Source organism: Coturnix japonica, chromosome 4 (genome assembly GCF_001577835.2).
Source record: "Coturnix japonica isolate 7356 chromosome 4, Coturnix japonica 2.1, whole genome shotgun sequence".
Taxonomy (NCBI): Eukaryota; Metazoa; Chordata; class Aves; order Galliformes; family Phasianidae; genus Coturnix; species Coturnix japonica.
Genome location: NC_029519.1, coordinates 66000107 through 66021922, shown reverse-complemented (window position 1 = coordinate 66021922; position 21816 = coordinate 66000107). Strand labels below are relative to the sequence as shown.

At 34.5% G+C, this 21816-nt stretch overlaps 1 long non-coding RNA gene across 1 annotated transcript in view; it reads left to right on the top strand.

The window, feature by feature from the left end:
* LOC107313890 overlaps nt 1-15304 on the top strand; it is a 61414-nt gene extending 46110 nt beyond the window's left edge. The window contains exons 3-7 of the long non-coding RNA XR_001555247.2: nt 5362-5470; nt 6300-6378; nt 9396-9457; nt 12323-12401; nt 15111-15304. This is a non-coding gene — a long non-coding RNA (uncharacterized LOC107313890). The remainder of the gene's footprint in view (nt 1-5361; nt 5471-6299; nt 6379-9395; nt 9458-12322; nt 12402-15110) is intronic.
* Nucleotides 15305-21816: the final 6512 nt, after the last annotated feature.

Here is a 21816-nt window from a genome sequence, read left to right as displayed (position 1 = left end):
ACCAAAGTGCCAAATGCAATTAAACAAAACCTTGTAAGAAATCCAGGGCTGTTAACACATAGACATAATGCCAGGCTTGTGATGTCCCTGATCCATACATTGCTAGAGGCAGTAATCTCAGGAAATATTGCTCTCTATATGTGCTTTTGGCTCAGGGTCCATTATAGATCATAAGATGTTAGACCTGTGGTATCACCCACAAGATCCACTTGGAAGATCTTTAGGAGCAGTATGAGCACCACAACTGTTGAGACTGTCTTCCTATAAATGTGATGCATACTTGATTATGAAAAAGGAAAAATATAAGCTCTGACAGCTGTTCTGCCCACAGACTTGAGCTGTAAGTACTGTCCCTCTCTGTTGTTCTACTATATATATCAAACATGCTGAGAATGCAGTGCAGTATTTTTTTCCTTAGGGAAGTAGTATCTTCAATATACCTGTCCATTTTCATTAAACATGATAGGCATTTATTATCTCTGAGCTTGCTCCTGTTTTGTGGGAATGTAAATGTAGCTAAAAGAGGGCAGAAGGGTCTGAAATTTTTTAAGTACAAACACACATGGAGATTTGCCTCACCTTGATCATATCAGCCGTGCTTAAGTCATAATAAAGCACGAGATAAAATTTAGTTTTATTAGTAGTTTATACTCTGTACACAACAATTAGACAAGGTTCACACCCTAAAAATCTCACCACTTAATTAGGCTAGTTTCAGAACAAACAATTTGAAGCCTGACAGTGGTAGCAGGAAGGGTCAGAAGATTTCTATGTATGTGAAGAAAAAGTGATTCGTATGAAGTATGTTGAAAAGGCAAAGGATACAAAATTTCCTTCTAGCAGCATACTGTGAGGAGAATTTTCTTCTGGTAAGAACTAGGTAGCTGGGATTTTCCTTATTCATATGACTTTCATGATGAGGAGATTCTCCTGAATCCAGTGTCCTATATTCTCAGATTAATCTGTCTTTCAAGGAAAATTTCCTGTGAAATCTTAGGTTCAGCCAATTGTGCAAAGTAGGCAATCTTTTATTCATATGTATCAGGCCGACCACACCTTTGCATACAGTCATATGGCCCATGGTCCTCCAGACAAGGAAGAGATGTACAGCAGCCACTGAAAGTGCAGGTCCATTTCTAAGAGTACAGGGAACCATTCCCTGAGATGCTACTGTAAAGCTAATGTGTAAATGGAGAGCTATAGAACCTGCACTTCCCTTTCAGAAATAGTAAAGCAGACCTCAAAGATGCATTGCAACGTAGCTTGACATCTTAAGGATGATATGACATCACTAGAATTTTTACTAGTGGTCAAAAGCAGTGGAAAATTGGTTCACAAATACTTAGACCTAAGGGCATTTATTTGAACTCAATTTTTATTAGCAAGTTTCCTTTCTAAAAAGAAAGGAAAATATCTAAAAAAAAGATATTAATACTTAATACTTCAGCTAAGTCTGTATTAGACTAATACCAATTTGTCATTTTATATTTATTTGATGATTTATTTATGAGGATGATTTAATTTCAAGACCTATACTATTTTCTGAGCTGTTACCGTTTTAAATACTTCTATACCTCATGCTGTTAAGCCTTTGAACATACACACAATGCACTTCTCTTACATCTAGCTTTCTTATATTATAGCAGAAAGCAAACATTTTTAATTTATCAAAGAAAGCCTTTCATTTCTTGCCTGCATTTTGTTTCCTTTATAAATAATTTTTACGTACAGTTTTAAAAATATAAACAAATCCTCTATGACATTCTTTCTGATCATTTACGTTCATAGTCTCTCAGATCAAAAGTTTCCTGAGTTTCTTTGTGAGCATAAAAACTCCTACTCCACACACTCAGGAAGCTCGTATTAGAATGCTTTTCCTTCGATTTTTTTTTTTTTTTTTTTTTTTTTTTTTTTTCTGATTTGTCTTGATAAATCCAAAAAGTAAGTGATAAATAATATAGCTCTGTTTAGACATCCCTTGAAATTAATGGACACTGTGGTGTTTAAAAGTGGTTCAACTAGAGTGGAAAAAAAAATTAAAAAAAATGCCTATACTACAAATAAAATGAGCAGCTTTCAAAACCTATAAAACAGTACTTGTAGAATTTTTTTTATTTTCTGCCAGGTAATTTCAGACTAATTTAACTAATTTTTGCACTAAAAATGGCACATTCATTATTCAAATATCTTGATATTATAAATACTGGTCATTTCATGTAAGTTAATTTTGGAGCTAAATATAATTATTGTAATAGTAACTGATAAGAAAACAAGTGGAGTACTGACAAACTGACTTGCTATTCTACTTGCAGGCTGGTCACATTTCCAAGCTTAGAAACTGAGCAAAACTTGATACAATGAAATGAAATTGCTGCAAAAGGTATCTCCATTAATTGTTCACTAGTGAATAAATGAGATTTTATGGAAAGTGTAGGAAGAATGAGAATGCGTGCTCTTCATTTCCCACCTACATTTTGTCTCTCCACAATGAATTGTTGGGCACTTCACAGAATAGGGAACATTGTGAAAAATAATTTTATTTGTTATTGCTGTCATGTCCTCATTATATCTGCCATTTTCTCAAAGCTAATTCACCATTTCCTTTCATTTCCTTCTGCCTGTAAATTTGCTGACCCTGTCCTGACGTACCTCAACATTTCCTGTTCCCACCATCAATCAGCATTTTGGAGAAGAACCTGAGAAGTTTTTTCACCCAGTAGTATCTGAAATTTGCCCATTCCTCAAATTAATATGTTTTTTTTTTATATTTTGATTTCATGAATTTAGTCAAATCTGGGACTAAATCTTGTGCACTTCCATAGCAGATTGTACTAGTCAGCTGTCCTGAATGTGTAATTCTGAAACAGAGAACACTTTACTGTCTGTATGTTAAAATATTTTCCTAAATAAGCATGCATATTAAAGCATGGTTGCATCTTTGTGCCTTTATGTGACCTGATGCATTCACCCAGTGATTCCACACATGGGTATGTAGCAGTTCACTTGGATTCATGCATGCAAGACAATGTAAAATAGAAAAAAGAAAAAAAGAAGATGCCTTAAAATTATGTGTCGATTGAATCTTTTTCCTCTAATGTGATAGCCTACACAACTGTACCAGTTAAGCCATGAACCTAATTGCTGTTTGGGGCAGAGCAAAAGCTACAACAAAAAGTCCTTCTGAAATGAGCAGTACAAAGAATTCTGCCTTGTGTTTCCAGACTGCAGATATGAATTATGAGCCTAGTCATTTAAAGTCCCTCTAAGTGTCTTCCAGAGGCCAATTTATACCAAGTCTGAGGAAGGTATTTCCAGAGAGTGCTTTATACTTTATGTGGGGTTTTATGATTGGTGTCTATCTTCCTCTGTTGATGGCAGAGGGATCTTTCCTTGGACAGCTGTATTGTCAGATCGTATGAATTCTGCTTGAAAAGTACAGCTGTGTACTGCAGATGAGGCTGTCCATTTAGCCTTTCGAGTCCAGTGATTCTTATTAATGGATATGCAGAAGGATATGTTTGCAAAGATATTTAGATGCTTAGAGGTATCTAATAGGATTTTCAAGATCATTAAAGTAGACTGGACATCTAACTTCAATTGATTTAGCTGAGGTAGGTGAATGTTTCTATTTGACTGTATCTGTTTTTTCCATAATCCCTCTCAGCATTTTTCATAATCTTGTCCACTAAGTCCAATTTCATTTCTGAGAACTGTACTCACTAATATGATAGTTGAGTCTCTCATATTAAACAATATCCAGGTAAAATGTGTTAAACCTCAATCCTTAGACTATAAGCATAAGACTTTAAATCTCGTACAGGGTCAGCAGTTTTGCAGTGTTTGTGGGGATGTCATGTGGAACTATCACTTCACCAGAGAGCTGCTGGTACTTTTGTGCTTCATACTAACATACTGTTGGTTATTTTTTTTTTTTTGGGGGGGGGGGGGAAATGAGGTGGGGGAGAGGGGTAGTGTTACAACTGAAAATATCTATTCAATAAAATGCTGTGCTCTTTGAATCAAGAGGATAATTTTTCCTATAATGAAACATGGTGCTTTCAATATGTTGGAAAGCAAAATGCTGTAGTTTGATGGACCAGTGGTATGAAGCAGTATCATTAATTCTTGTTATTCCCATGACAATAAGGCTCCATTCATGAATGAAATTCCTGCTGGTGCTAATGGGATGACCATATAGACAGGAGACATCGTCTCACTCCTAATTTACCTTCAGTAGCTTCCTCTACCAGATCAGCATTTTATTTAAAATAATGATTACTTGATTTATTCCTCTGTCCCAGTTTTCATTTTGCTCTCATTCTGCCAGTGTGGAGTGACAAGAATATTTCTACTTGTCTTAAATTTCCTTGGACAATATATTTTATTTTTTAAAATGTTATCTTTAAATAGGCAAGTTTTTTAAAGAACTACCTGTGAAGAAAGTACATATACTTGATATAATTTGAAAAAAATATCTGTCAAATCCTAGGTAGGCATACATATGCTTTCAGAGTTGGTATAAATTTAAAACCTCAGTTCCTATATGCCTTTTTTCAGTGTCTTTTTGTCTACCTTATTGTTCCCCTCTTTCAAGTAATGCGTAGAACAACATCATTTAATCAGTGACAATACAAATGAAAAATGAGAAGGAATTCCTTTATGCAGAATGATTGCTTTATGCAGAAATTCATTGTAAGTGCAGCGTGCTATTCCTTCGCACAGCCCTTTGTTCCTACCTCCCTTCATTCTGCTACTGTAACATAGGTCAGATGGTTTCAAATGCCTGCACCTTGGACTTATCATAGAATCACAGAATGACCTGGGTTGAAAAGGGCCACAATGATTGTTTCATAGTTTCAACCCCCCTGCTATGTGCAAGGTTGCCAACCACTAGACCAGGCTATCTGCAAACTTGCTGAAGGTGAACTCGATGCCATTTTCTATGTCATTGATGAAGATGTTGAAGAGCACCGGTCCCAGGGACACTGCTTGTGGCCGGCCTCCATCCTGACACTTTTTGTATTAATTACAGTCACTAATTCTCATTGAGACCTAATGTCAGTGAAACTGCCTGGCAATATTGATGATGTCCGCAAAAGCAAGATGCGTGCTATGGTGCTGAGGTCATTGCCCAAGAACAGGATCCATTTTGAGAATATCCCCAAGAGAATATGAAGAATTGATTCCAGAGGTGTTTGGTGACAGTCTTTCCTTACTCACTCTGCACATAAGAGAACTGCCAAACTTCCTGAGACTGCAGATACAAATTTGCCTGAAGTCTTTTAGTCTTTTAGTCCTTGTCTTTTTTTTTTTTTTTTTTTTTTTCCCCCTAAATCAGTTTCTCTGGGGCTTTTCTTTCAGCATTAGCTGTGAGAAGACAATGGAATTGTACATATCATATCTGTGTGGCTAAACAGCTAAGCAGCTAACAACTTGGGATCAATAAAGGAGCAGATAGAAACTGAAAAAGGTAGGTCTGGATGAAGAAAAGTCTATGCAGATATGATGATGATGGTAATTGCATCCTTAATGTGCTGCCAGGAAATTATCTGCTCTGGTAGGGCCGCCCAGGAATTGTATACATTGGGCACATACTATTAAAGCTCTGATTCCAATAGCAGCTTACACAGAGACCCAAATCTGTTCTAAAGGCATTTGCAAGCAGCTGCTTCCACAACAAAGACAATGTTGGTAGAGATTTTCAATTATGTGAATAATAGGTGGCATTATTTTAAAGTTCTGTCCTTCATTTGTGCCGTACAGAAAAAATGCTGACTTGTGTAATTTTTAAAGCTAATTATATAGCAGGGATTTTGCAAAATATCTTTGAACTGCTTAAAATGGATATTAAAAAGCTCAAAATCCTGATATGACAGCTGCAGTAATAATACCTATTGTTAAATTTTGCTAGACCTCTCATATATGCTTAAAAATGTCTGTCTTATTTTTCAAATATCTTCTTCCTTTCATAACTTAAGACCAACTTTTATTTATTGCATATTCTTAACATTCAGTAGCTATGCAGTAAAACCACATGCCCTTGAGTTCATATTTTATATGCATAGTTTAATAGATTGATTTCCTACCAGGTGAGCTAAGCAGCGTTCATTTTCCTTTATCTTACCTGAACTATGTACTACAGGCTTTCTGAAAGCAGCTGTCTCAAATTAAACCTGACCTTTTCTAATGGGGATTCCAATCAGATGGAAACTGTGGAAAATGAGCTGTACTGGTACTTCTTATCTAGACAGGAAGTTTCATGCCCTTCAGCAGATCTCTAAGGATATTTTCCATTGCAGTATACTGGTGTGGCTGAAGAGGACTTGGAGACAGTCTTAGTTCTCAGACAGTTGCACTTGGTCTGAATGTTGGACAGTGGTAAGATGCGTATCTTCAATCAAATTTGCTTCTCTTTACATTAAGATCTACATGTAATCTTTCATTAAAGTGTGTAGAATTACTCAAATATCCATTAATACTCATGATGTGTTGAAAAAAATTAGCATTCCTTACAAGTATAATTGTTGACAACAGCGTTCTCTAAAGTTCCCACATACAGTATGTTTAATTATGTATGTGTTAACAAATAGTTACTGTCTCTAATTTGAAAGTCAGTCTTTATGCAAAGATGACACAATTTGTCTGTAGTGAAACACTTGAATTGAAGATCCATTTGTGAAATGAACATTGACTTCATTATTCTACTGCTACACAAAACTATTTCTTCCAATTCTAATGATTAGATTGTGATATCATTTGCATTAGCAGTGCTAAGAGAAAGACTGTATATGCACATTGGAAGCTGCTGAAATAAGAAGGCCATTTAGTCCTTTCCCAATCAAAAACCTCTATTAAGGTGTTTACGATGCATTAAACTTCAAAAGAACTAAGATGAAAGTCATTGTATTACTGAACTGCACATTATGCACTTACTAAAATGTGCTTGACATGAATAAATTGCTAACTGAAATTTTTTAACTGGATACTTGAATGACAGACTGATTTACTGAAAATTCAGTGTTTGGCCAAGTGTCAATAAAGGAGTATAAAACTGGGATTACACAACCCATTTGGGCCCTAATCACTTTAGAGATGTATCCAAATAAGATGTCTTGATCTGAAGAGCAGCATCACTTATAATTCTTGATTTAATTGTTCTTTGTTTTACTGATACAGTGAATTGTCAGTCATTAAGTTAGTTTTGAAATGTGCAGTTCCTCAAATCAGGCTGAAAATAGATTTGGCATTTTCCTGATAGTGTATTTGCATTTAACTCTTAATAACTCTCTGGCATTAATTCTGAAGCTTGAATTTGACAGTGGCTTTGCTCTGTTCCCAGTGGACTCCTTAGCCCTGGAGTATGGCTCAGTGCAAGCAGGTTCAAGCTCATACTCTCCTTATTAAGAAATAATTTTACTACACCTACTGCAGGAAGATTAAGATAAGAAAAGTAAAACAGAAAATCCAGTTAATTGATCCTTTGTAGACACATTCTGTTGAATCATGCTCTGTGTTGAAGACAAGAACAGCTTAACTATTAACTTTAGATAGGTGAACGTTCTGTCCATTGTCCAAAATGTCATTCATATAGAAGGGAAATAGAACAACATTGTTGCACATTGCTTCTGAGAATAAAACTGCTACTTTTTCTTATGGTGCTTTCTTTCTAGAATCTAGATCTAGAAAGATCAGAGTGAAGTTTGAGTTAGAAGTTATTTTTACATATAGAAAGTAAGGAGCAAAGCAAGTTTGATTAAAGGAACACTGTGTTCTAGATAAGAGCTATAACAATATGTATTATAGTTGAGTTATAGAAAGATTAAATGTCTGAAAAGATGTTCATTAGAACCAGCAATGAACACAGATCTTCTAGTTTTCTGTTGAGTTTTAACTGCAACCTTTTCACATTTTTATCCATGCTTTCTTCATGGGTGAGTGTGTGATTTCCAGCTGTAATTATTTGTAGCATATTTTAAAAATATAAAGACGGTTGTCTCAGTCAGAGTTTACAACAGAACTTGAGTGAATAAAACTGCAAATAGCAGATAAAAAAATAATATATGGACACAAAATCATTCTCCCTAACATCTTGAGACAGTTTAGCTCAAAGAAATGGCAGCGTTTCCACATCAGTTTAAACTGCACAGTTGCATGAAAGAATAGGATATGACCTCACTTTGAAAAGAAATTTGAAAAAAAATCATGTGGTAAAAATTTACCCAGCCTCATAAATTAGTTTGAAGCTATGAAGATAGTATAGAATATTCATTTTGTGTCAGCTTTTTCTTACTGCTCATATCTATGTTATTGCCTCTTATGCTTTGTTGTACACATCCATGTTACAAGAGTAAATTAGAAAACACTAAAATTCAGTCCCTTGTGAGACTTACTGACTTATTTCTGTTTTAAAACTGTTTTAAAAAAATGACTGCACAAATTTTAAAGTAAAGAAAAGACTGAATTTAAATTGATTGGCCAAGATTGCTCTTTTCATTGAAAGTGTACATTTTGTCCAAGAGAAAGCAAATGTTATTCCTGAAATTGAAAGTCTTTTTGTTTCTCCAGAAACTGTAAAATCACCATGTATTTCTGTAGCAGTTTCTGAGAAACTTTGGGGCTTTGTCATTCTAACAGATAATTTACTTCAATTTATTGTGATTCAGAGTAATATTCAGTGATGACTTTCATAGAAACCAATTCAGAAATGTCACTATTCTAGAAGAGACAGTTTCATTTCTAAGCTTGTAAAATTACAGAATGGAGATAAACAGTTTCCAGGGAATTATTATCTTCATTATTTTATAACATGCTGCAATTAAAATAACTGAAATACTTGCTACTACATATTCCTCAATGAATGAATAACTGTGAAACAAAGGCTCTTTTATTTTTTCCCCCTTGAAAAAAAACCCAACCCTTATCGACAAGTAATTCTATAATTCTGCAAACTTTTCTCTGCTTGAATAATCCTATGAAGCTAAATGGGGCTACGCAAATGCATAAAGTTAATCACATAATTGAAAACATAGTTTTAAGTATAATTGAGCATTTAGTGCACAAAGAATACACACTGCCAGATAAAATGAGAAAGCTAAAACCTTTGTTTCAGATCTGCAATGAATTTTTCAGAAAGGCACACGTATAATATTTCTATTGTAATCATTCTTTCTTTCACAAGATGTTCACGTCATTGTTACCAAGACAGAAAATATGCCTAAATCCACCAAGTTATGTAAGGATGTAGAGCTGCTTTTTCCTAGTCATGCTTTAATCAAATTAAAGATAAGATTATTTGAGATTTGGAAAATGAAGCTCATTCTACTCAATGGAATATTGCATTGCCAAGGCAAATAATTGATTATACATTCTGATAACGCTCTTTTCATCTATTTCAGGTAGTACTATTATCAGAAATGTAATGATTTGGAGCTATAAATGATGGAAGATTTATGTACAGGTACAGTATCTTTTTTAAAAAGTAATCTCATATAATCTGAGAAATTGAAAGCTTTAGTACCAGAGCCTTTCATCAGGTTTTGTATTTTAAACTTGAAAAAGACTTAGTATGTCATCTGCAAAGCTGCTTGAAAAAGTTATTCCAACTTTTTCACTTGCCCTGTTTGAATCTGTGGAGATCATCGTCAGGAATCAGTCAGGTTTGTCTCTTACCTGTTCAGACCTTGATTTCTGTGTTTGTATCTGTTACTAGCATGGATGCTGACTACATAGCAGATTTTGTTAGTGTTAGAAGGAGAACTGAAAGACACTGCTGGCTGACTTCATGTTGGAAGCAATTGCTTTGGGTAAACAGCTTTCAGCCAAGGCTGCCCCTGAGCTAGCTGGCAAATGCAGAAGTGAAAAGCTCTGTATCCCAATAGGATTCCTTTGGTTTTAACTCACTTTTAATCTGTTTCTGAAATAGTTTTCTCTCTACTTTTGATGTAATCTTCTTTCTTGTATTTGAAAAAAAACCACACATTCTACTAAATACTAAGTAGCTGAATGTGATTAATTTTCTGAGGAAGACAGTTTAAGCTTGTGGGCCTCAGAATTTGTTTTCACTTCCATTAAATTTTAATAAATAAATGAGCAAATTAGACTAGTTGAATGGAGTCATAACTTTCTGTCTTTCAGCTCCATGTTTGAATATCTATTAATGATTGCCATTTGAACCATTCATGCAGAAAACTTCTAATTTAGAGCAAAGGAGGAACAATGAATACATATCAGTGATATAATTTATGCAGGTAAATGCTAATTGTTTGACTGTGTTGTCCCCAGAAATTAATACTTTCAGAAAAGTACTGACTGGAAAGAAGTGTCTACCCACATTCTCTCTGGGTCATAGTAAATTTCATAGATAATTTCTTTCTGTTTCAGTTGTAGTTCAAGTGGAAAATAATTTATTAAAATACAGAAGTCCAAAATTCTCATTAAAATGGGCATATTTCATAGTGAAAAAGACTGAGCTATCAGTTCTGTATGTAGTTCTTTTGTCCATGGGCTATTTAGTCCTTTATGCTCATATATTTTTATTGGTTAAACCTGTGGTACGGAAGTCTTTCTGTTTGCCAAATGTATATTACAGAAGAAATAATTAAGTGGCAGAAGGGTATTCAAAGTCAGGTACATTATTTTGGATGAGTAAATATTCCAAATATTCTCATTTGAATTTTAAACAATGATGCTTAAAGTGGTAGACAACAGGATAAGGACAGAATATGCAGAATATATTCTTTCCCATTTTGTTAGCAAGTTCTTCACAGGTGAAAAATTGTTAAGAACATTATTTTTTTTACTGTGAAAGGTAGTAACTTCAATACCCATGAAGTCATTCAGTAGCTTACAAGTTATTGACTCTAGATCATAAACTGCATTACACTTGCAGCTGTACTGTTTTATACTGAAACCAACCGCTTTAATATCAGAAAATGCACAGTCAAGTAGATGATTGAAATGTCTGCTAGATATTTTTTCTTTAAACTGTGATTTCAGTTTTAATTTTTTAAGACTTATTATACAGAAGATTAAAGCAAATTTTTCAGTGTATCATTTAAATCAGTCATGAATACGCTGATACCAGTGGGCAGTGTGTTTGAATATTTCATTACAAAATGACGGAGTGTCCTATCTTAGCTTGTTAAAGTGCTTTTACTCACTGGTCCATTTTGCTCTTTCCTTTGATGTGACCTGAATAAAGAATGACCAAAAAGTTCAGCAAGGACAGAATCCATAAATTGTATCAATAGGGGAAAATATATTTCAAATCCTGATTATATTATTGCCTTCAATCAATCACTGCTATGAAAAGTTATTCAAAGTCACATAACAATGTTTGGATTGTGTAAATATAATTTACTAAAAAAAAAGAAAAATATTCTGGTAAACAGAAACTAAAGATAGTGAAAAATATTTATGTATTTTTTGTTATTTTGGTAAATTTTGGATCTGATTATTTGACGCAAATTTGATTTGGATTCCAGTTTACCTTTCTCTCTGTGACAAGAGAAGCCCATCTAACCCCTTGTCAAATTAGGCAAGAAAAAGAGAAATGAAAGAGAACTTGGTGTTAGCATATTTATTTATTTTGTAATAGGTCATGAGAAAATATATGACAAAATCTGATGTTGCTGATATTCCTAGAATGACTTTCCTTCCTTGGGAGCAGTAACTTTTGGAAACCATAGGAAAAGTCAGAAGTGTAAGCTTTTTTTTCCCCTAACTACTGTAAATAGGGTATAAATGTTTTATCATGAGGACATTTGAATCAGTACAACAGTGTTACTCCCTGAATTATTACTATGCTGAAGTGTTTAGATAGTGTTCCTTTGGATAGCCTTGACAATCTGTAATTATCAGTCTCCACCTGACAGACTTTTCCCACTGACATGTTATTCTTTCCAAGGGACCCTGTTTCCCAGACCTTGATATTTTTTCTGTGAGGCTCCAGAGTCCAAGTCAACTTAATGTGACAGTGCTTTTCATATATCAGTGAAAACTAGCAGGGTAGAGATTTTTCTTCCAACTTCCAGATCTGCAAAACAACAAAAATCATTGCAAAATGTTCTGTGGTTTGCCAAGAGGGAGAAGCTTTTCTCCTTGTGTACAGAGAGAGCAACAGGGAATCCAAGAGAGGATCTCCAAGCAGTGCTTGAACTGTCTGCAGATGACACTGAATTTCCCCCTCCTCCTCCTTTATTTTTTTTGTCCCATATATCTCAGCAGTAGCTGCTGCTTGTAAGTTCAGTAAGATGAGCAGATTTTGAATATAACAGAAACTCAGTGCAATTGTTCAACTGGGACTTTGTGACCTGCTTTTCAGATTTCAGTAGAGGTGGCATCCAGGGAAACTTCCTTGATGTCCTGCACAGATGTCACTGCTGACTCATTTAGGTTTAGAGGTAAGCAAGGGGGAGATGCAGCCTAATGCATCACTCTCAGCAACCATACAGAAACAGCAGATGCTGAAATGTTTGAATGCCTTATGTTGCCACAGTCTGTAATCAGCAGATTTTGCTCTCTTGACTGGTGATGTTGCATTCATATATTGCCTAGAGGCCACAAAGCAAGAAAAAGAAGCGAATATGTTGCTTGTCAGCCTGCAATTTGTCTGTACTGGCACTTCACCATATATCTTTCATCAGATGTACTCGTTTTGGGAAAATTGTTTTGTTTTGTGATTCCTCCCATATTAATATGCTACAATTCTAGGTTCATACCTCTTGCACTGTTATGAGTAGCATAGTACATTAAGAATATTCAACATAACATAGAATTTGTTATATATTAGTATGAAACAAGTAAATCAGTGAACAGTGGAAATAAGGAGATGTAGCTCTTAGAGTTTTATAGATTAAGAATAAACATCCCTGTGTCTGAGGGAGGATGAGTTTGTACTACAACTCTGATGGCAAATGGGCATGAGGGACTATATAATCATCAGTGTCCATGAATAGGCATTCACGCTACAGTCTTTTCATAAACGAGGAAATTATTGCAAAGTCTGTTCTCTACCCTGAGTTTGGTTTCATAGAAGTTAAGCAGAAGTTAAGACTCTGACACCTTGGATTCTTGGTCATGCTTGTTACAGTTAAAGGTAAGTTAAAGGAGAAAAACAGTGACTGATGAACATGCACTGAACAGCACTGCATAGGTATTATCAGACCTATTTTGAAAGTGTGGAAAGGATTGTGTGATAAACTGGATATATGAGATGAGATACTGTGGTGGTTTATGCTGAGGATTATTTAAATAATTCAGAAAATAGTTAAAATGAATCTTTTTCTGCAAACAGAACACTTCAGAATTCACCTGACTCTTCAAGAGATCTTTAAAGCAATAATTAAGTGTTTGAGAGGAATTCTAATACTTGGGGGGATTATCTTGCACATAGAGAGTGGCCTATTGACTCTATTTCACTCAAATAGACATAATTCTGAAGATCAGCTAATTTCCCTGAGAAAGGTGATGGTTGCCGAAGTTCCTCAATACAATATTAAAAGAAATATTTGAGATCATTTGTAGGGTTATTTAATTCTAGGGGTAAGTAGACTGATATACAGGAGTGAGTGGCATCTGTTGACATAGATGAGGTTTGCTCTTCCAAGTTAATGAATATAAGTATCCAAAATTGGTGAAGTTTCCATCTAGATTGTTTGCATGGCACCAGCACACACAGGGATGCTACAATTAGGCTTGAATGTAACTATCAAGGCTCTTGGAAGCAATATAATTGTGTTAGTGTGGCCCTCTGTCAGAGGTAATGAGTGCTTCTGCATGGGCACTGTTTATTAGTGAGTACACTAATAAACAGCAGTACTGTGTTTGTTTCTATGCTAGCTGAGCCTTTCTGCAAGGTCCTGCTCTGAGTTCTAAAGATCTGCCTCTTAGAAGATGCCTGCTGTGTCTCAGCAGTGAATTGCTGCCATCACAAGTGCTTATATACACTAGGCTCAAGTGGTGTAATGTGTCTCTTCATTGGTAATATATAAACAGAAAGAAAACAGTATATTTGCAGTATTTACAATTAATACTGTAAGTTAATAAAAAAGTGCATTCTAACTTCAATAGATCTGTGGAAAATTCAATATACAATATATATTCTGTAAATGTCCAAATATAAATATAACCATATGAAATGCATCAGAAATCTACTCTACTGATAATTTTAGAATTTAAAAAGCCTGTTTACATACATCCTTGATTTCTGGGTATTTTTGGTTGATATGTTTGTGTGTGTATTTGTGTATATATGCGGCTGTGCAGAAAAAAAGGAATATCCAAAATTTACACAAGATGCAAATATGGCTGAACGACGGTCCTCATGTAAACTGATAATGTGAAGTATGTGAGGAAAAGGGAGATGTTGGTTAGTGATATTAAACCTGACTTTTTGATTGAAAAATCCTGCCTTTCCCTTATTTCCCTGCTGCTTTTCTTGGGAAAGTTGAATTTCCCCAGTAAAACTTATTACAGAAAGAAACACGAAAAAGCTGAAATAGTTTCCAGTTATAGCAATGTCCTATGGATTTTGTATTTTTTTAATACTGTTTCTAAGAAGTACATGCAGATTATTTTTGGTTATATTATTTTATAGCATAGGAAGTAGGCTTTAAGACTAAATGTATAGATAATGACAATTTGCACATGGCATCTGGATTATGACACAACATACAAATTGTCATTGTCTATACATTTAGTCTTAGATTTGCTTCTGTAAAATGAATGGATATGGATATTTTTCAAAACACTAAGTTCCATCAAATAACGTAAAGTGAAATAATAGGTAGATCAGAGTATGTGTGATCTACAGTTTTGGTGTAGTATGGATCTGACAAGGTCTGTGATTAACAGCATGCACTTGGATACTGCATGCATAATAATAGAAATAAAAATGTTTAGTCATCTTCCTAGGCCTAGTTTGTAGATGAATACCTGAGAAAGAGGAAAAAAGTAATCTGGAATGCAATTATATGGGAAATTTAATCTTATATCTGGCTACAAAGCTTTTTATGTTTGCATGCAATTCATGGATTAAAGCTGAATGAGAAATATTCCTGTGCTCTTTATCCCTGATTCATGTTTGTTAATCTTTTTGTTTTTCTCAACAGTTTTCCATAAGAAGTGGTTCTTCAGAACGGGCTTGGATTTGTTCCTCCGTATCTGCCTCTTGCCTCCTGCATTTTAGAAGGTTTGAAAACCACTGCCAGGTAAGAGTTTCTTTTTGATGTGTTTGATGTTGCAGTCTCCTCTGTTCATACTGCCAGTTCATTTGCAGGTATTCTGTCTAGTAGTTTTTCATAAGTAAATTTTACTATTTATTAGCATAAGCTAGAAAGATGAAGTAGTAAAGAATTTGGACTCTTCCTTTCACAAACAGAAAGAATTGAGAACTGTTGATTGGTACTAGTTAATGATAAGCAGATTATTCTATTCTCAGACTATATCAGGTAGACTTCTTTCACTGCAAAGGGCAAAACTGGTGATCACAGCCCTGACAGTCAGGTAACCAAACTATGTGGTGTCTTCCAGGGCTGTGGATTATTTTAATAAGGAAGTCTGTCTGTGTACTGTTATTGGATTATGATGTAACAGTTACTTTCAGTTGTAATCATTGTTTTTCCTTGGTCTATTGCATGATACACTGCTGTTGTATAATATTGCATAAATATGCATTGTGCCTATTATTCCCTAATATAATCTGATTTTACTAGACAATTGTCCCTCAAAATCAAAGACATGTTACTAATATAAGCAGAATTTGGTTGAATAGGAGTGGTCGTATTTAACCAGAAGAATGGGTACTGTGGTGGTTTTCTTATGGCTCCAAAGTCTGCCAAGTCTCCCAGGTGGATTAAGGAGATGAGTGTCCAGTTCTCTTTCTTTTCCACTCTTGTTTTTTTTTTGTTTTTTTTTTTTCCTCCCAATATATGAAACATTGTGTTGGGTATTTGGGTATTAACTAAATGGGTGATGGAGGAAAATTAGAAACCTGCTGAATAAAAAATTGAGAAATTGGACTGAGAAATTAGAAAACCTGTGGTAACAAAAAGGAGGAAAGCACTAGCCAGAGAATTTTAACAAGCTCTTAAAGAGATAAGGTTTAGGTCAATGTAGTCTGTAAACATCAACCCAAAGGTAAATCTTACATCAGTTTAAAAAACGGTGTAATTTTTAATTGTTGTGTAGATGCTCATTATCATTTTGTGTCCATACTGGAAAAAAAGTCATTAAAAATAAATGCTTTCACTTGTTATGTTAAGACTGGATTCTTATATCATCTAAGCAAAGTCATGCTGGGACTAAATCTATTGAAATATATGTCATGAGCTACATGGAAATAGATGCAGCTGCATCAGAATAAGAGTTGCTGTTCTTAATACTCTGTGACTGTAAAATGGCTTAAACATTTCTGTTTGATTCACGGTGTAAAGATTATATAAATTAAATTAGAATATTAAGGATCACTAAGTGGCAAATAGATAATTCAAAAGGGTATATTAAGTATGGTGACAATCAAAACTGTTGTAATCCTCAAGTACAGCAAAATGGTTAGACTGTGCTTGTTCTAAGATATTGGGTGTTACTCATAGCTCAGCACGATACCATAGAAGATGGCTTCAGTTGTGAGGCAGTTAATACTTTTAATATTTCAAATAGATATCTCTGTAAGTAAAGTGATATTTTTGCAAAAGCATCATAAACAAAAAACCAATATATTTTCTGTTAATAAAAAGATAAAAAGGTTAAACTAAAGGAGTGGGATTCAGTCTCACTCCCATTTTCATAATAACTGTTTATGGCCTTATGAAATACATGACTGACTACACTAGGCTTTGTTTTGAGTTACCAGCATATGGTATTCATTCTGATGAGAAAGACAAATTAATATCATTTAATCTTGACTTGTCCTGGACTCTAGAACAGATTCATCTTTATTATGTCTACATTGTCTATGCTTGAAAACAGAGATAAATACAGCAGACTAAACGCACAGTGAAGAACTTGATGAAAATGTATTCTCACTACAAAATAATATCAGTGACAGTATGATTATTATGTATAGTATTATCAGTCCTGCCCTTCTTTTCGTTTTGTTCTTAATCTTTCTTCTTTCTGCTAAAATATGAAATTATCTCTTTGCAAACTTCTTGATTTCCCAGTTGTAGCTCTACATTACTGTTACCATGGCTTTTAAATATTTAGAAATTGACTTGTTTTGTATTTCTACAAATTGGAAAGAAGACAGGACCAAAAAATTTTCTCTTAAAGTTCCATGAATCTGATCCATGTGTCTGACTCACATTTGAAATGAGATAAAAGCCTAAATCCTGTAAGCTGGAATCATACAACTCCCTTGATTTCATGTGGGAGCCTAAATACTTTAATATATGTGGGCTCTGAACACTTCAGAAAATATTAGCAGAATGTGGCAAAAAGATTAACATTCAAGGAATCTGATTCTCTAATCCATTTTACAGATTAATGGGAACAACAGACTACTTGCTTTGGTAAGAATATTTATTTGACTAAAACTGGGCAGGCTGGGGAAAGCTGTGTTATAGATGGAGTTGCAATTTACATGAGGAATCCATTAGAGTGACATAATACTTATTTACTGGTGGGGGTCATTACGCATCTCTGAAAAACAAAGCAGTATAAATAAAATCTTCTCAGCTTAATGGATAATGTAATATTTAATGTACTAAGTGTTGTCGCACGGTAATACTATAAATCATTGCACTTCAATTTCATTTAGTAAGGACACAGAAGAAATCAATTTACTAGCAATTAAGCTATGTTAGGACATTGGTTGTGGTTTCATGAATATATTCTAAGGATTTACTACTATGACCTGAGTTATAGAAATACCATTTTAAGTTTAGAGAAAAACTGACATGGGTTCAAGCTGAAAACAAATGTTCTGACAACTTAAGTTTAACTCACCTGTCAGTATCCCAGAGATCTTTGCATGAAACAAGGGTATTTTTATTTTCTGTTTTCTCATTCCTAATCTTGATTGTATACTAGGAGTAGGAGGAAGAATCAAGAGGAGAAACAGGGGAAAACCCCCTGAATGAGGTAAAGCAAAGTAGTAGCAAAATGTAATCTGGACTTTAACTTTGAGTAATGGAAACAGGCAGCTTGCTGAATGAAAATTTTATACCAAGAAACAGTTCCGTCTACATGGAAATCAAAATGCTGTTGACAATAGTAGCTTCATATTTTAAATTTGACAGGATTGGTACAGTAAACAATTACTGCTATTTGGATTAGATAAGAAATAGCAAATTTGCTTGAAGGAAATTGTCACAAGGTCTGTTGCAGTTATAAGCTGTTATGTAGAAAATCAAATAGAAAAAGAAGATGACAGGTGGTTTGCTTTGGTTGAGAAACATAAGAAATATCTGACCTTTGAACTGCACATATGAGTAGATTACAAAATGCAATTTAATTCAGAATGGTAACTAGGGAAGGGCACACCACCAGCCTTCCTTGCAGGAAAAGACATCTGTCTAATCCATCACTCACTGGGAACAGTGTTTTGTCACATTGCACAAGATCAGTATATCCTCATTTTCCAAAAGCGAGGAAACTTTCTCGAGTCTTCATATTTGCTCCAAACTTAATCATGTATCCTACCAGCACTACTTGCTATCTCTGAGATAACTCATAAACTTTAGCGAAATAATCCTTGCCATAAATCTATGAAATAGTTCATTATTTTCAACATAATTCATGCCATTATTTTTGTAGGTGGTAAAACTGAAAGATAAAAACTTTCACAGGCATATAAACATTATTTCACTAAGCACTGTGACACATGCATTATAAGAATGCACATTTGGATCTTCTGCATACACTAGTATAGTTAAAGCACGTGGTATGTATGACAAAACATGCAGATGTGTCTATGCATCAAGCCTGGCAGGCTCTGCAGTGCCTCTGCCAATTCATCTTCTCATGGCTGCAAGTCAGGATGAGACGTGGAGAACTTTCGCCCCTGTGCATGGCTTTATTTGGAGCATCCAGCACAATAGTCCATGGTGGCACCAGAGTAACCTGTTTTCACGACCAGCCCAGCTGGATTGTGCATGGGATATGTAAACATGAGGTAAAGAATGATATTTTTGTCCTTTCTGTTTACCAGAACATCTTCAACTATTCCCTGTGGGATGGTTCGGTTTAAACAGGAGTGGTAAAATGTCCATTTCTCTTCTAGAAGAGTTCTGCCAGTGATGAGTATAATATGAGACCAAAGAAAACATTAAGCCAATTCTCCCCTCCTTGGCAGCTCCTGGCATCCTCAGGTAGCCTGTTATATAAAAGAAGGTATTGCTTGTTTCAGAGGCAGTGTTTTGTAACAGGCAGTCACAGCCAGCATAAAATGTACATTAGTATTTTGGAAGGCATGGCCAGCTTTCAGAAGTGAAGCTCTTGAAACAACTTGGGACTCTGAGGATTTGTCCAAGCCTCCCTAAAGCTACATCAACAGATCCCACTGAGACCTGTTTGAATGTGGTACTCATATTTTAACCCCCAGTTTCTGGTTCCTTGCTAATAGAAATCTAGTGGGTAAGATTAGTACTGTCTGACGAACTTAAAATAAGAAGATCCTTTGCAAAATTCAAACACTGAATTTCCAATTGGATATATAGGGACAAAAGGTACAGTTGAAGTATTAACTTCACACAGATGTAAGATATGAACTGGTAATTCTGTCCAATCTAAACAATTAAATATTGTCAGAATTTTAAATTGATTCCTATTAGCTTTAGAGGAGTTTATAGGAATTTTTATTAGAAAAATGTTATTGGTAGAAATTGAATAATGATAGGCAAGAAAACCACAAGTTGTTTTGTCAATTCTTACAAATAAAAGTGCCTCAGTATATAGAACGATTTGTTCTGTATTTGCTTAGTTTAATTGTGGAGAAGAGTAAATATTTTGGTTGTGCTGAGAGCTGTCAAACAGAAATGAAAGATGGAAAAGACATATTAGGTCACCTTGAGGCCAAATTCACAGCTGCTGAAAGCTGGTATAATTCCATTGACGTCAATTCCTGTTCTTTTCACTTGGATATGTAGATAACTTAGCACTCCTGAAGTCCTTGAAACCATGTATTCAGTTTCAGTTCCATTTATTTCATCACACTTCTGATGGCAGATTTCCCTACAATTTGACTGATTAAAATACTGATATATTGGCTAATGTAAAAATGCACATTTTCTTGTTCCTGTACTACTGTACCTTTGTAAACATAGAACGTTTGGTCTTTTGCAATTATGTGAGTAGAATGGTATTTGCACCTTTTATGGATATGAGTTATTCAGAAAGACAGGCAATAGAACAGCAGAGCCTGCCAGTGCACTTACAGAAGCGTAAGTTATCAAGATGGCTTCAGTTCTAGACTATTGTGATTGAGTGAATTCATGGAAAATGTGACACCAAATGAAAATACTTTGCAGTTACCATCAATAAGTAATGATTTTTAGCAGAATTTCAACTCTTTTGAGATACTTTGCCACAAACTATAATTCAAAGAACATTTTGAGATGAAAATTTAATGATAATATGTTGACAATTTAAAGTATATTATAAAAGTATAATTATAATTTAAGTATAATTCATTATAAGTGGATTTGTTCACCATTTTTTTTTTTGCAATTGTCTAACTTCTTTTCTTTCTTTGAAATGCCTCTTAATGAATGTATGAAAAGAAACAAATTCAGACTAACACAAGGCAGAATTAAACATTGAAAAAGGGGATATTTTGGAAAATTGTGAATATATTTTAAACTATCAACTGTGAGTTACTGCTGCAACATCATAACACAACAGTAGCTTAGACCCTGAGATGGAGAAATCACGCTTATATCTACTCCGAGTTCCAAGGAAAAATGTGGTTACTATGGCAACTGCCACATTACACTCATGCAGTCTTGGGAATAGATTAAATTGCTGTAAAACTGCAAGTTTTCATTTGACTCTTTGTTCAGAACTGCAGCTAAATATGCTGAAGTTACTTAATCAAAGGCATGTCAGGATGCATATTCTTATGTATCACTGACTGAAATCTTAGCTAGCTTCTAAGTTCAGCTTAGTTTTTCTGTAATGTATATTAATTCAAAATAGCTTTGTCACATTGATTTACTGTTTATGTAGAATCTGTTTCACCATATGTACATGTTCAAGTATATACTGACAAGTATGAAATGTACTATAGAATAATTCATTCCCTGTATTCATATAAACCATAGATGCAGTCAAAGGGTTTAGATAACTGAGACTTCCTTTCCATAGGAAGTTTGTTCATAGACCATACTAAAGTTGCATAATAAGTTTTCTCCTTATAGAAATTCCATTCCAAAGGCTTGACACAGTTGGTCAGCAATTGCAGGCGAATTCATCTAACAGTCATCCGTTATGTAACACAAACAATTTCTTGCTTTATGTTCTAAGTGCTAAAACACAGTGATTCTGATGAGTGAAGATTTATTCCTTCCTGATGTGTTTAAATACTTTGAAAGTTGAACTAGCTAACATGCAGAGAAATTTTACTGCAGATATTTTTTTTGGATGGTGGTCATGCAGAACAAAATACAAAATAAACAGGATGCAGCTGTAGAAAAAAAATCACAACAAAAATCACCTCTTTGAACAGCAGAGATGTCAGATAATTTCATGCTGTGATTAAAAAGAACTACAGATAATTTTGAATTTTAGGTTTTTTTTTGATATATCCAAGCTGTGACTTTGAACAGAGAAAGCAGATATTCTAGTAGGTGTATCTAGAGGAATATAAAACTGAAATCA